An 11,886-nucleotide genomic window follows, 5' to 3' on the forward strand; every position below is an offset into this window, starting at 1 on the left:
TTGGACAGAAGGGGTCCAAGGACACATGAACCAAAAGTGCCAGTGAATGTCTCAGTGCAGACTGTGGAGTTACAGTGGTTAATTTGCAAAATTAACTCCCTATTCAGACTTCAGGCAGTTACATGTCAACCAACATCAACTTCGACCCTTAATCTTCAGCCTCAACCTAGTAATAATATCTCTGAGGTGAATAAGCTATGAAATGGACATTTCCACCTTCCTTTATTTTATTTATTTTTTTGAGATAGAGTCTTGCTCTGTTCCCCAGGCTGGAGTGCAGTGGCACAATCTGGGCTCACTGCAACCTCTGCCTCCTGGGTACAAGCGATTCTCCTGCCTCAGCCTCCCAAGTAGCTGGGACTAGAGGCGCGTGCCACCACGCCTGGCTAATTTTTTGTATTTTTAGTAGAGACAGTGTTTCACAGCGTTAGCCAGGCTTGTCTCTATCTCCTGACCTCTTGATCCGCCCACCTCGGTCTCTCAAAGTGCTGGGATTACAGGCATGAGCCACCGCGCCTGGCCCCACCTTGCTTTTTTATTAAGACTACTAGGAAAATATAATGTTACTGTGCTTTCTTATTATATCCCCTTTTGGTCTCTGTTAACAAAAAATACAGTTGTATGTAAATTTTAGTATATGACAATGTTCATCTCACAATACGTACAGTGATAATAGTGGAAGAGGAAGGAAGGTAAAACTTTTGCTGTGATTCCATAAATGAGCAATGTGGGACACCCTTGTATGAGTCCAGTGCTTATACAAGAGCCTGAACACAGAGCTGCCAGGCTGGGTGCATATGTCAAACTCTGCCAAAGCCCTGAAAGCACCTGTTGTGAAAAGCTGGAAAAAGGTCTTGGCAACCAAAATTCATGTTGATTTTTGTCACCTTTTTGAGCAAATATTCTTTGCAGATAAATAGTCCATTGGTTTAATTTTACAAATGTTTTCTTTTGAATTTTCTTTCCTCCCAATGTAGTTTCAAAAAACTAGTCCGTTTAAAAAATGATCCTTTTTATGGAGTGAAAGAATACAATACTCAGAGTGGTTCCATGCTCAAGTTCCAAGATGCAAATTTTTTATGCAAGTCTCATATTCAATTAATAGCCCCAAGATTATGAAAGATCCATTACCTTCTCAATTGCAGATTCAGGTATTGCCAACACAACACAAAGCAGCATTAAAATTCATGTCATTCTACAATGGCATTTTCCAAAATGCACTTTTTCTAAACACTTTCCAAAATGTACTTTTTCCAAATACTTTCCAAAATGCACTTTTTCGGGTTACTTTAAAAATTTTAATATAAAATTTAACAATTAAAAATGTATTTTATAGTCAGAATAGCAGGAACTCTTTGTAAGTACTGAGGGATTATCACTAAATAAAATGCATAGCAAGTGTTCTATAGCAGTATTCTTCTGTAAGAGATATCCAGAGTTATTGACCTGAGAAAAGGAGGAGAAATGCATGTATGAATGCAAAGAATTCTGTTTTTCTTCAGCAAGGTACTGAAAACTAATTCTTCTTCATGAGGGAAGGCAAACAACACTCTCTCTGGTCTCTTTTCTACTATGATTCATTTTTTGGTCTAAGTTATTTCCCAAACCAAGAGTAGACTCCCTCCTGAGTCTCTGTTGACTTACCTGGCTGCCAACAAAGGAAAGCTACTAGTTTCTTGGAATTCATATAATTATATTTCTGTGGGCACTCATAAAGAGCCATCAGCTCTGTCCTTGCACACCCCACTTCTAGACTTGCCTCCAACCGGGGGTGGTAATAACTGAAAAGAAAACATTTCTTGACCTACTCCAGTACCTCATAAATCGAAATTTATCCCTTCAACTAACACTCAAATTCCATCTTATTAATATAACTGCCAAACTAAATTAAGTCCAATTTTACTTTTTTGTTTACCTCCTATATAATGGAATCATATTTTTTCATATTAAAATTTTAGCAAATAATATGTCACCTACCATTTGCACCTCCACACGATGCTAGAGAATTAAGTTGGAAAAGTCAGACCTCCAATGCTCTTGATACAAAGAAGTCCTGACCAAAGATTTAACCAGAATGTTCCCTCAGTGCTGCTAAATAAATATTTATTTATGTATGTATTTATGTAATACTTCTCCTTTGAAAAGAGAACTTGAGGTAGTCTCCAGAAATATATACATACCAGTGGAAGAAAAACAGACCAACCTGTGGAAATTAAAGCAAGAAGAAAGATAGGCTGGAAGAAAATGTATATTAAAGCAGTAATGTTGGTGCCTGCCACACTGGTCTTAGGGTTCTGATAGGTTCCTGCGTGTTGGTGGTAATTTTGAAACAGACTATCCTAGTAATCTAGGCAAATATAGTTTGAAAGCACAATTAGTCATGAGACTACCCATGTTGCTGGCCAAAATCACACTGCTTTGAGAGACAGCACAGTTGTTCCTGTTCCTGTGACGCATGAGGAATTTTTCTCATGGTTCCTTATGAAGTAGACACTGAGTGATTGGTAGCTATTAGTGGGAAGCAGGATATCTGGGAAGAGAGGGAAAAATGACAGCATTGCACAAATTTGAGGGAATGGATTCTTTGCCTTTATCATATTTAATATAAGCTCCTAGTGATTAGTGAGTTTGAAATGCCTGGTCATCTACATATGTGTGCCTGATTCCAGGAGAGATGGAGTCTGACAGTTTGTATAGCAGCTAAGTTCATGGGAATGGAGTCTGCTGCCTAAGGCCCTGAGCAGCCTTTATTGCAAATTCAGTAGAGTAACCCCCTGTGTAGCAAACAGTCAGGATCACTTATTATTATTTACAGACTTTCCAAATCTCTCATCAAATAGGAGCCCCAAACTGTCAATTTCTGGAAATATCGATGCTTAATGCTTCCCCATTCACAAAGTATGGGGAAGGTGTTGTCAATCTGGGGATAGAGGGGAGACTTGTGCCACATTTTAGAGGATGGCACTTTGGAACTTAGGGATACGGAAGTCTAATGTGAGGACAGCCATTTGGCTGTCACCTGTGTTATTCACAAGAGAGGAATTAACTTCATAGCATCCCTATTGTTAGAAAAGGGGACTTACTGAGTGCCATCTATGTGCAAGCTAATAGGTAAACAGTAATATGTTTTCCAAAAGCAGATGGAAGTTTTGAGAGTCCCAAAGCTTATATAATTAAGGGCAAAGAGAAGGTTTAAGAAATTTATAAATATAAAACTATGTATAAGACTGTGCATGTAGGCCATGCAGAGGAGGTAAAGTGCAAGCTTTGATAACTTCATGGAAAATCTATCTATGATGGTTTTCTCCTATAATCCTCAGAGTAACCAATGATCTGAGTGAAACTCTCTCCATGTGGCACAGGACAAAACTAAGATCCAATTTTTGTAGTTGCCAAATTTTGCAAATAAAAACAGTGGACTTTAAGTTAAATTTGAATTTCTAATATAAAACAAAAAAAATTTAATATAAATATGTTCTCAATTTTTTTATATTAAAAAATCATCTATTGGGATCTGGAATTCAAATTTAATCTGGTGTCCTGTATTTTATCTGGTAGTCTTAGAAATATTATATAGCCTAGTTTTTAACCCAGATTTGTTGAATACAAATACAAAGTTCAAATATATTTTATTCCTTCCCTATTATAAGTACCACATGTTTAATAATTACTAAGCACAGTCATTTTCCCCTTAAATAAAAGTAATCTTTGCATTAAATTGTTTATTATTTAAGTAATGGAAATTATATATACTCTAGTTCTTAAAAACTTAACTTTAAATTACCCAAGTGATAATAGTTATTGCAGAAAAAATTTAAATGCAAACAGAAAAGGCAAGCAACCCTTATAATCCTCTCTTTCATAGATAACTTCTTTTGTCATTTAGTTTTTATATCTTCTGACTTTCTTATGCAAATAGCTATATATTGCTTTAAAAAATAATCAGTGTTATACATTCTTTTAAATACAAAGTGACTTAAAAAAACACAACTTTATTTTCTTTGTGCTGGGCCTTGTATGTGATGATAGAGATTTGGCAATCAATTATCAGGATTTGGATGAAAAAAATCAGCAAGTAGAATACCAGATGTGAAAGCTTCCCACAGAAATTCTCCTTCCTTTGAAGTGTGAGATTAATGATCTATATCAGATGGTTGACCGTATTGCAGTTAGACCTAATGTGAAACATTTCAGATGGCTACCGGATGATACAGGTATGGCTGATAAAAAGCCCCCAGAATTGAGATAAATCGGCTTGGTCTCATCATTATCTCATACAGCAGTGCAGGCAAAGGAAAAAAAATGTCTCTTGACTGATTATTTGAGTTCTTATTGCAGATTTAAAATAAAATAAATCAGTGGGATTATATGTCAAATTTATCTACCAGAATTGTCACCTAATATATATAAAGTAGATATTGGTTTTCTTTCAGAGGAGAGGGAAAATAGACAAAAATGGATAACTTGTCATAAATGTAAAACTTCAGAGAGAACTAAGAGAAGTGTGCAAGCCAGCTTTTTACAGGCAAAACTTTTTTCTTCTATAGAACAAGCTTATATTAAGCAACATCGGTGACTCAGCTGTTTGTCCAAGTGCAGAATTTTGGGCTGCATTCACATGAAGCAAAAGGAAGTGTCAAATAAATTACTGGAAAAATGTGTTTCAATACCTACATCACCTTGTCTGGCTATACAGAGTTAACTTGGGTTTCCTAAGAATTTTCTGGGAATTTTTATTGAGTATGCCTGGTCAAAGTAGAATAGTCTACATAATCACCTGTGATTGTCCCTAAGGATAACCTGCCCTTGACTCCATGTCTGACTTCCATCTTTGAAACCAACACCTATTGTTACAAGGAGGAGGGACCATATGGTAATATCTACAACTAACAGGTATTCCACAGTCAATTCCTTAGTAGAATAGAGAAAAGAAAAAGTGCTGGTCTGGGACCCTGGAGACTTGAAATCCAGTCATGAATCTAACAATATCAACACACAAGTTGGCAAGTTGACACAATGCCAACTTACACAACTTGTACAACTTACCCATTCTTGTCTGGGTACAGTGGCTCACGCCTGTAATCCCAGCATTTTGGGAGGCCAAGGAGGGCAGATCATCTGAGGTCAGGAGTTCAAGACCAGTCTGGCCAACATAGCAAAACCCTGTCTCTACTAAAAAATGCAAAAATTAGCTGGGCATGGTGGTGCACGCTTGTAATCCCAGCTCCTAGGGAGGCCAAGGCACAAGAATCCCTTGAACCTGGGAGGTGGAGGTTGCAGCAAGCCAAGATTGCACCACTGCACTCCAGCCTGGGAAACAGAGGGAGGCTCTGTCTCAAAAACAAAACAAAACAAAACATATAACCAAAACTTACCCATTCTTTATCTTAGTATCCTCAACTACAAGATAAGATTTTGTTGACTCTTTGAGCCCACTCTCAGGATTCTCAGCTCTAAAATTATTTCAAAGGTTTTTTTTTGTCTTCTTGTAAGTTCTGAATGCATATTTCAGTTTGCAAATTTACCAGTGCTTCTCTCCTCTGCTGAAAATGTGCTACTAAGTTTATAAACGGACACCTGTTTGAGAAATAGATAAACATTATAACAAACTTCTACAGCTATTTTGAAGATTGAAAACTATTTGCCCCATAAGTATAAAAATCAATAAATATATTTGTATATATTTTAAATAAACATACCTTGTCAATTAATATATGTATCTGTGTATATAGATAGATGTGTGTATATTTATATATATGATATAGATCGATAAATATATAGCTATAGATAAAGATATAGCTATAGTAACACAAGGATTGAAAATGATCTGAACTAATATAAATAAAATTCTCACTAGTCCAGTGCTTCTCCATCTATCTGAAGTGAAGAGCCAGATTTTTTTAGTTATTATTACTATTTCTAATTCCCTGGTGACAAAAATACAATTAAAACAGCAAGTTGCTATTAAAGTTTCTAACTTTAATTACTCACTTTTTATATGAATTCTCTCTTTACTTATCTCCTAGTAAACCAGTAATGGAAACATATCATCATAGGTCTATGCATCAAGTTTTATGTAGAATGGCACTAGGGTATAAGATTACATGAAATTTTCATTTTCTTAATATTTTATATAGTTTGATTTCAATGTAGATATTATACCTAGAAGATTTAAAAAATTAACATGAATTTTGGTATAATTCACTTACTAAAAATACATATATGAGTAGGATGATATAATTTCAATTATTAATCTATCTCAGGGTAAAATTAAACAAGATACTTCTTTCCTTTTTGGAAGGGGAATATTTGTATTTTTTGATATTTCATAATCATTGGGTATGTATTACACATATAATGAGAAAAAAATAGTTTCCATTACAACATGAACAAAGGGCAATGTAAGGCTATTACCAAGTTGGGTTAACACAACTGCTTCACTTTCATTTACATGAACCATTCTTTTGATGGAATATCTGAAGGGAGAAATGTGTGTTTGTAGTCCATTCCAGTTCTGGTTCTGTGTAAATTCTAATAAAAATGAAATGTAATTGACACTGAAAAATATGATTCATCAATTTTAATTCATCAGTCAACACATATTTAAATAGCAAATTGCTATTAAAATTTCTAACTTTAATGACTCACTTTTTATGCTTGTTCTCTCTTATCTCCTGGTAGACCAGTAAACACTCCACTAAGGTTCACAATAAATTCTTCAGGGAGTAATGCTTGAGTGGTTCTTTAGCAATAGTTGGCCCACTACGCCCAAGTCAACTGATGTTGGCATTCATCATGTCTTATTTTTCCAGCTAACAGCTAGATATTCATTTATTCATTTACTGAATGTTTAATGAGTATAGTGCTGTGAACCAGGCACCACACTGTTTCCTGAGGATAAAGTGTGGAAGAAAAAGACATAGTCCCTGTCCTCCTGGAGCTTTTATGCTGATACAAAAGGCTGATTCTGAACAAGTGACTACATGTTCTGTCAGCAATGTGGAGACTAGATGGGGAAGAGAACAAGAAGGGTGTGGAAGACTATTTGAAAGGGTATTTTTATTGTATTTTTGCTAGCATGAGCCAGCTAACCAGATAATAGCATGATTCATTTCCCCAGAGGGTCTATTTTATAATACACAAAGGAGTCACAAGGACATTCCTAACTGACCTCGGATGTTTTTTAATTAAAAAGAAGTTGCACTGGTTTACATGGAAAGCAACAGAGTGAGAAAGGTTAGGAGAAAATAAAACAGCCCCCTAAAAGATACCCTAGGCGATGTAATATCACACAGAAGATTCTACTGTAGTTGTGTCTTTAAAGAGCTGAAGTGGGGATGCAGGCATCTCAGCAAATTCTATTGTCATTTCAAGGTAGAAACTTATGAACCAACCTACCAGTTCAAAATTTAATTATATATGTTTGTTGATTTTTGTTTTGGGAGGAACCAGAGGAGTGTTAGGTCAGCTGATTGATAGATGAAGTCTGTAATGCAATTTGTTTGTGAAGGGCTTTCTCTCCATAAAAATAAGCACCAATTTATTCTTCTCTTATTTCTGTCCTTTTGCAAATTCAATGTGCTGAATATAAAGTCTTCACAATAACAACTAACATGTTCTGTGCACTCACTACATGACAGTAAAGTACTGTGCTAAATATGCCATAACCAGATCTCTTAATCTGTTCTGAGATATGAAAGAAGTGCTATTTTTATCCCATTTTTCAGATGAGGAAATTGAGATATTAAAAAAGTAACTTGTCCAAGGTGACAGAGCTACTCAGTGATGCAGCCAACCTCACAGCCAAGCAGTTTGAGGGTAGAACTTTCCACTACAATACTACATCCATGACATCATCAGAGGCATCACCAATGGCCCCATGACCATGACTGTAATCTATTTTAAGATTTTCTTTGTAAATTAGGCCCACTCTTCAGAACAAATTTTGTGTCTTTTTATATTGGGAATTGAACCTACCAGTTTGAAGGTGTTAAATAAATATTAAATAATGGTCATAATAAAAAAAATAAGGAAGCCCCAGATGCTCTGTGATCAAAAGGAGTTTGAGTTATTATGTGCTGAGATACTTTAGCACAGTCCTCACAAAACAGCAACATATGAGCTCCAGTGTAGCCACATCAGCCACAGACTGGCTGTGATTAGGGTTTTTCCCTTTTCAAGAGAAATACTTTACCTCCACATAGCACCAGCTATGGCTGCCTTAGTTAACTACTGTTCTTCTCTTTTATCCAGAGGCAACCTACGCCTATGTATGAAGTAGCTGCTTGCACTGTGCGTCCCCGGCCACACGTGTCCACTGCATAAGAAATCACCTACTTTTACCATGTGAGGCTTTTATTGTTTGGCTCAAACCAATAATTGTACCACTTCTGAGATGACATGAGAGCATGCCAACTCCAGCCCAGTATTGATCAAACTGACTCTGAAAATAGCTTATTGTTCTAGCAGCATGTTTCCTCTGGATTTGTATACAGATACCAAATCATTCTTATGAAAAAATAAACAGAAATAAAAAAATAACGAGGGCCATGAACATCTGCAGGATCATCCAGAGCTCACTATTCCTGTGCTTTTGGAGACATCCACCTGCTGTTCCACGGAGGTGAGTGCTGTAATTCCCACCTTTCCCAGCGAATTAAACAAGTCTCAGGGCACCAGTTATCTGTGTATCCAAAGAAGAAGCTGCTACCCACTGGCACCTGTAACCTCATCACATACTATTTTCTTAGGAAGAAAAAAATGACTAAAAGTAACAGATGGGTCAATTTCCAGTTTCCACTCTGAGTCCACACAATTTTCTGTGACCCAGGATCAGAACGATGGTTCAAAATGCTTTCTCTTTTCTTTATCTTTTTTGTAAAATAAGAATAAATTAATTAAATAATACTCATCTAACATATTAGTTGTTTAGGAATTTGAAAACCAAATTGCCAAATATTGTCTTAATCCTGAAACAGACTTAAAGTTGTGTTTTCATTCATTCATTTACTCAGTAATAATCTCTACTGAGGATTGACTGCATGAAAAAATACCACCATGTCCCAGGGGGAGAGAAAGAAGAAAGTCACCTAGATAAGCCTTCCTAACCAATTCTGGATCTCCAAACCCAGTGCAGGATACTGACATGTTAATAACCATAACATTAAACATAGTATAAGTTCTATAATAAAAGATTAAGATATTATGAAAATTAAATATGGGTAGATCAGAAGATCTTAAGCTGTAAATGAAAACCCAACTGAAGCTGGTGGAAAAGAAGAAAAAAAAAGTATTTACTGATTTCCTTGACCATAAAGTCCAAATGCCAAATAATTGCAGGCTAGGTGTCATTCAGCAGTCTAAATGTCTTCCCTAATGGCTACCTGTCCAGGTCCATCCCATGCTGAAGTTGAGGGGAGTGGATGGATGAGCAGAAAAAAACAGTCAGGTGATTTTATTCAGCAACAGCTCTCATCAACTAGTTCTCTCACACTGTCTGCCCTCTCTCAGCTGCTTGAACCCATGGCTCCCATACACAGCTGTGTGGCTGGCTCTCCCTTGCCTTCAGGGTCAGCAGCTTAACTCTCTGTCTCTGGGCATGAGCAAGCTGAGCTGTGTCCTGACTCTCTCCTGTCTGTCTGCAAGACAGGCAGCTTTGGCTCTCTCTTTTTCTCTGGGCACTAGCACACCCACCATATCAAGCCATGTTGAGCCCCAAGAGCCCCTGTACAGTGTTAGCAGGGCAATTATACCTTTTACACGAAATAGTGGCTCAGAGCCAAGTATCAACTTACCCAAACAGAGTATATAACAAGTGGAAGGGTGCACCTGCACACCAAACTCGCTGAGTTATGCAGGCCTGGATATCCACCTTAGCCTATTCCATGACCAAAGCACATCTATGTACCTTACACTACCCTGACCCCTATGATTTTGCCTTTTTATAGCAACATGGCTATAAATGTTCCACAGCTCACACATTCTTACACTGCCATCTAGGAAAGAAGAGGACACTCCAGCAAATTCTTCTTTCATCTCCTGACTATGATTGTCTTTAGCGTCCAATCCCAAATCAAGCACTTTGACAAGGGATTTGAACATTTTAGTTGGCTTAAGCTGATCAGGGCTCACCCCTTGGGTTAGGAAAGAGATCAAGGCTACCAAAACCACACGGCTGAGAATGGAAGAGGTGGCTTTCCAAATAAAATCAGAATTATGTTACTCATAGAAGGAAAAGGGAATACTGGGCAGTAGGAAACAGTTCTGAGAGGGGCTGGGGGAAGGAAAGGGCATGAAATATTGCTCCCTGGAGACCCTGCTTAGCAAGGGTGTTAATTAGAAGGTAAGAAGCATCTATGATTGAAGATATAAAGCAGGTAACTTTAGTCTAGAATCCCTTCTGGAGTGCCATTCACCCTCTGCTAATCACTTCTCTGCTTGAAAATACCACAGTTACCAAGAAGGCCACTAGTACTGCCTTTAGGAGTTCCACAGATTCATCAGCTCCTCTTCAACCGCCTCCCAAGCTATCAGATGATGGCCACAGCTTTTGTTAGGGTGGGGACAGTGATTGAGTCAGGGCCATAAGAGAAAGAGTTTTCAAGGGTCTTCTAGTAAGGTGAACGCAGCTAGCAGAATCATCCTTCTCTAGAACTATGACTGGACTTTACTATTTCCTCATTGAAAATCATTGGGCCTAAGAACACAGACACATGAATGCATATAAAACTACCATTTAATGAGAATTTACTGCAAAGGAGGATGTGCCCATTGTCTTATGTACATTATATATAATTGTCTAATACAAGAAACCTATGAGATGTGTTCTATTTTTATTCCTATTTTGTAGATAGGAAAGTGGAGGCTTAAAGAAAATAGGCCCTTTGTGCAAGCCTCGAAAGTATGTGGTGAAAATGGAATTTGAACTTAAAGGTTTCTGACACTAAAACTGAAGTTCTAAATCGTTACATATTTATAAGTCCCCTAAATTTGATAAGCTGGAAATTCCTGTATTGTACCTAATTCAAAAAGTGAGATACACTTGTTTTATGTTATACAGATTGTAGATCAGCCACACAAAATGCCAAAGGAGGATTCTGTAATCTTTGTTTCCCAAGGGTTTAAGTTTTCAATATGCTCAATTTTCTACAGTAACAAGGGGAATTATGACATGAAAATACCTGAACCAGTGGTCATGAATGAAATCATTTGTATTTTTCTTTGGAGTGCTTTATGTTATTTTCCCCTCCACATACTCTCATATACATATATCACATTAATTAACCTAAAGATGTTTGGATTCATTAGTAACAAAATAAACTTATATTTACTGAATACAGATTGATGGAATTGATGGGTCAGTTCCTACCTTAAAATGATGGACAGATAAACATTTATCATTAATAATAATTGAAAGGTAAACCAGCATAGTCAGTTCATCAGGTTGCTATAAACTAGGGGCTAAGTCTCCCTGATTCTAATCAAAATCTAACTCTTTCTGGATGGGAAACTGGCGGCATTATTTAACCTTACTAAACATCAGTCTCCTCATCTGTGTAATGACAATAATAGTAGTGCATTCTTTGTGGATGAAGTAACATATGTTAAGTGCTTGGTACTGTGTCTGGTCCATCGTAAGCAGCAAGTTAAATACTATCTATCTTTATTGAAGATATTCAATAGCTCAGCTGTTGAATCAGCTTTCTGTCTTTCTCCTTTCCTTTCACCCTGCCCATGTGTAAGTTCACCAAAAAGTAGCAATAATTGCATAATTCTTTAGTATTTCTATAAGAAGACTGATACTAATCCTTGATTATGACCCTTCAAACTATGGTAATATTTTACTTGCTGGGGCAAGGCAATTCCCAAAGCAATAGTTTCTATCTT

This window comes from Pongo abelii, chromosome 8 (genome assembly GCF_028885655.2).
Source record: "Pongo abelii isolate AG06213 chromosome 8, NHGRI_mPonAbe1-v2.0_pri, whole genome shotgun sequence".
Taxonomy (NCBI): Eukaryota; Metazoa; Chordata; class Mammalia; order Primates; family Hominidae; genus Pongo; species Pongo abelii.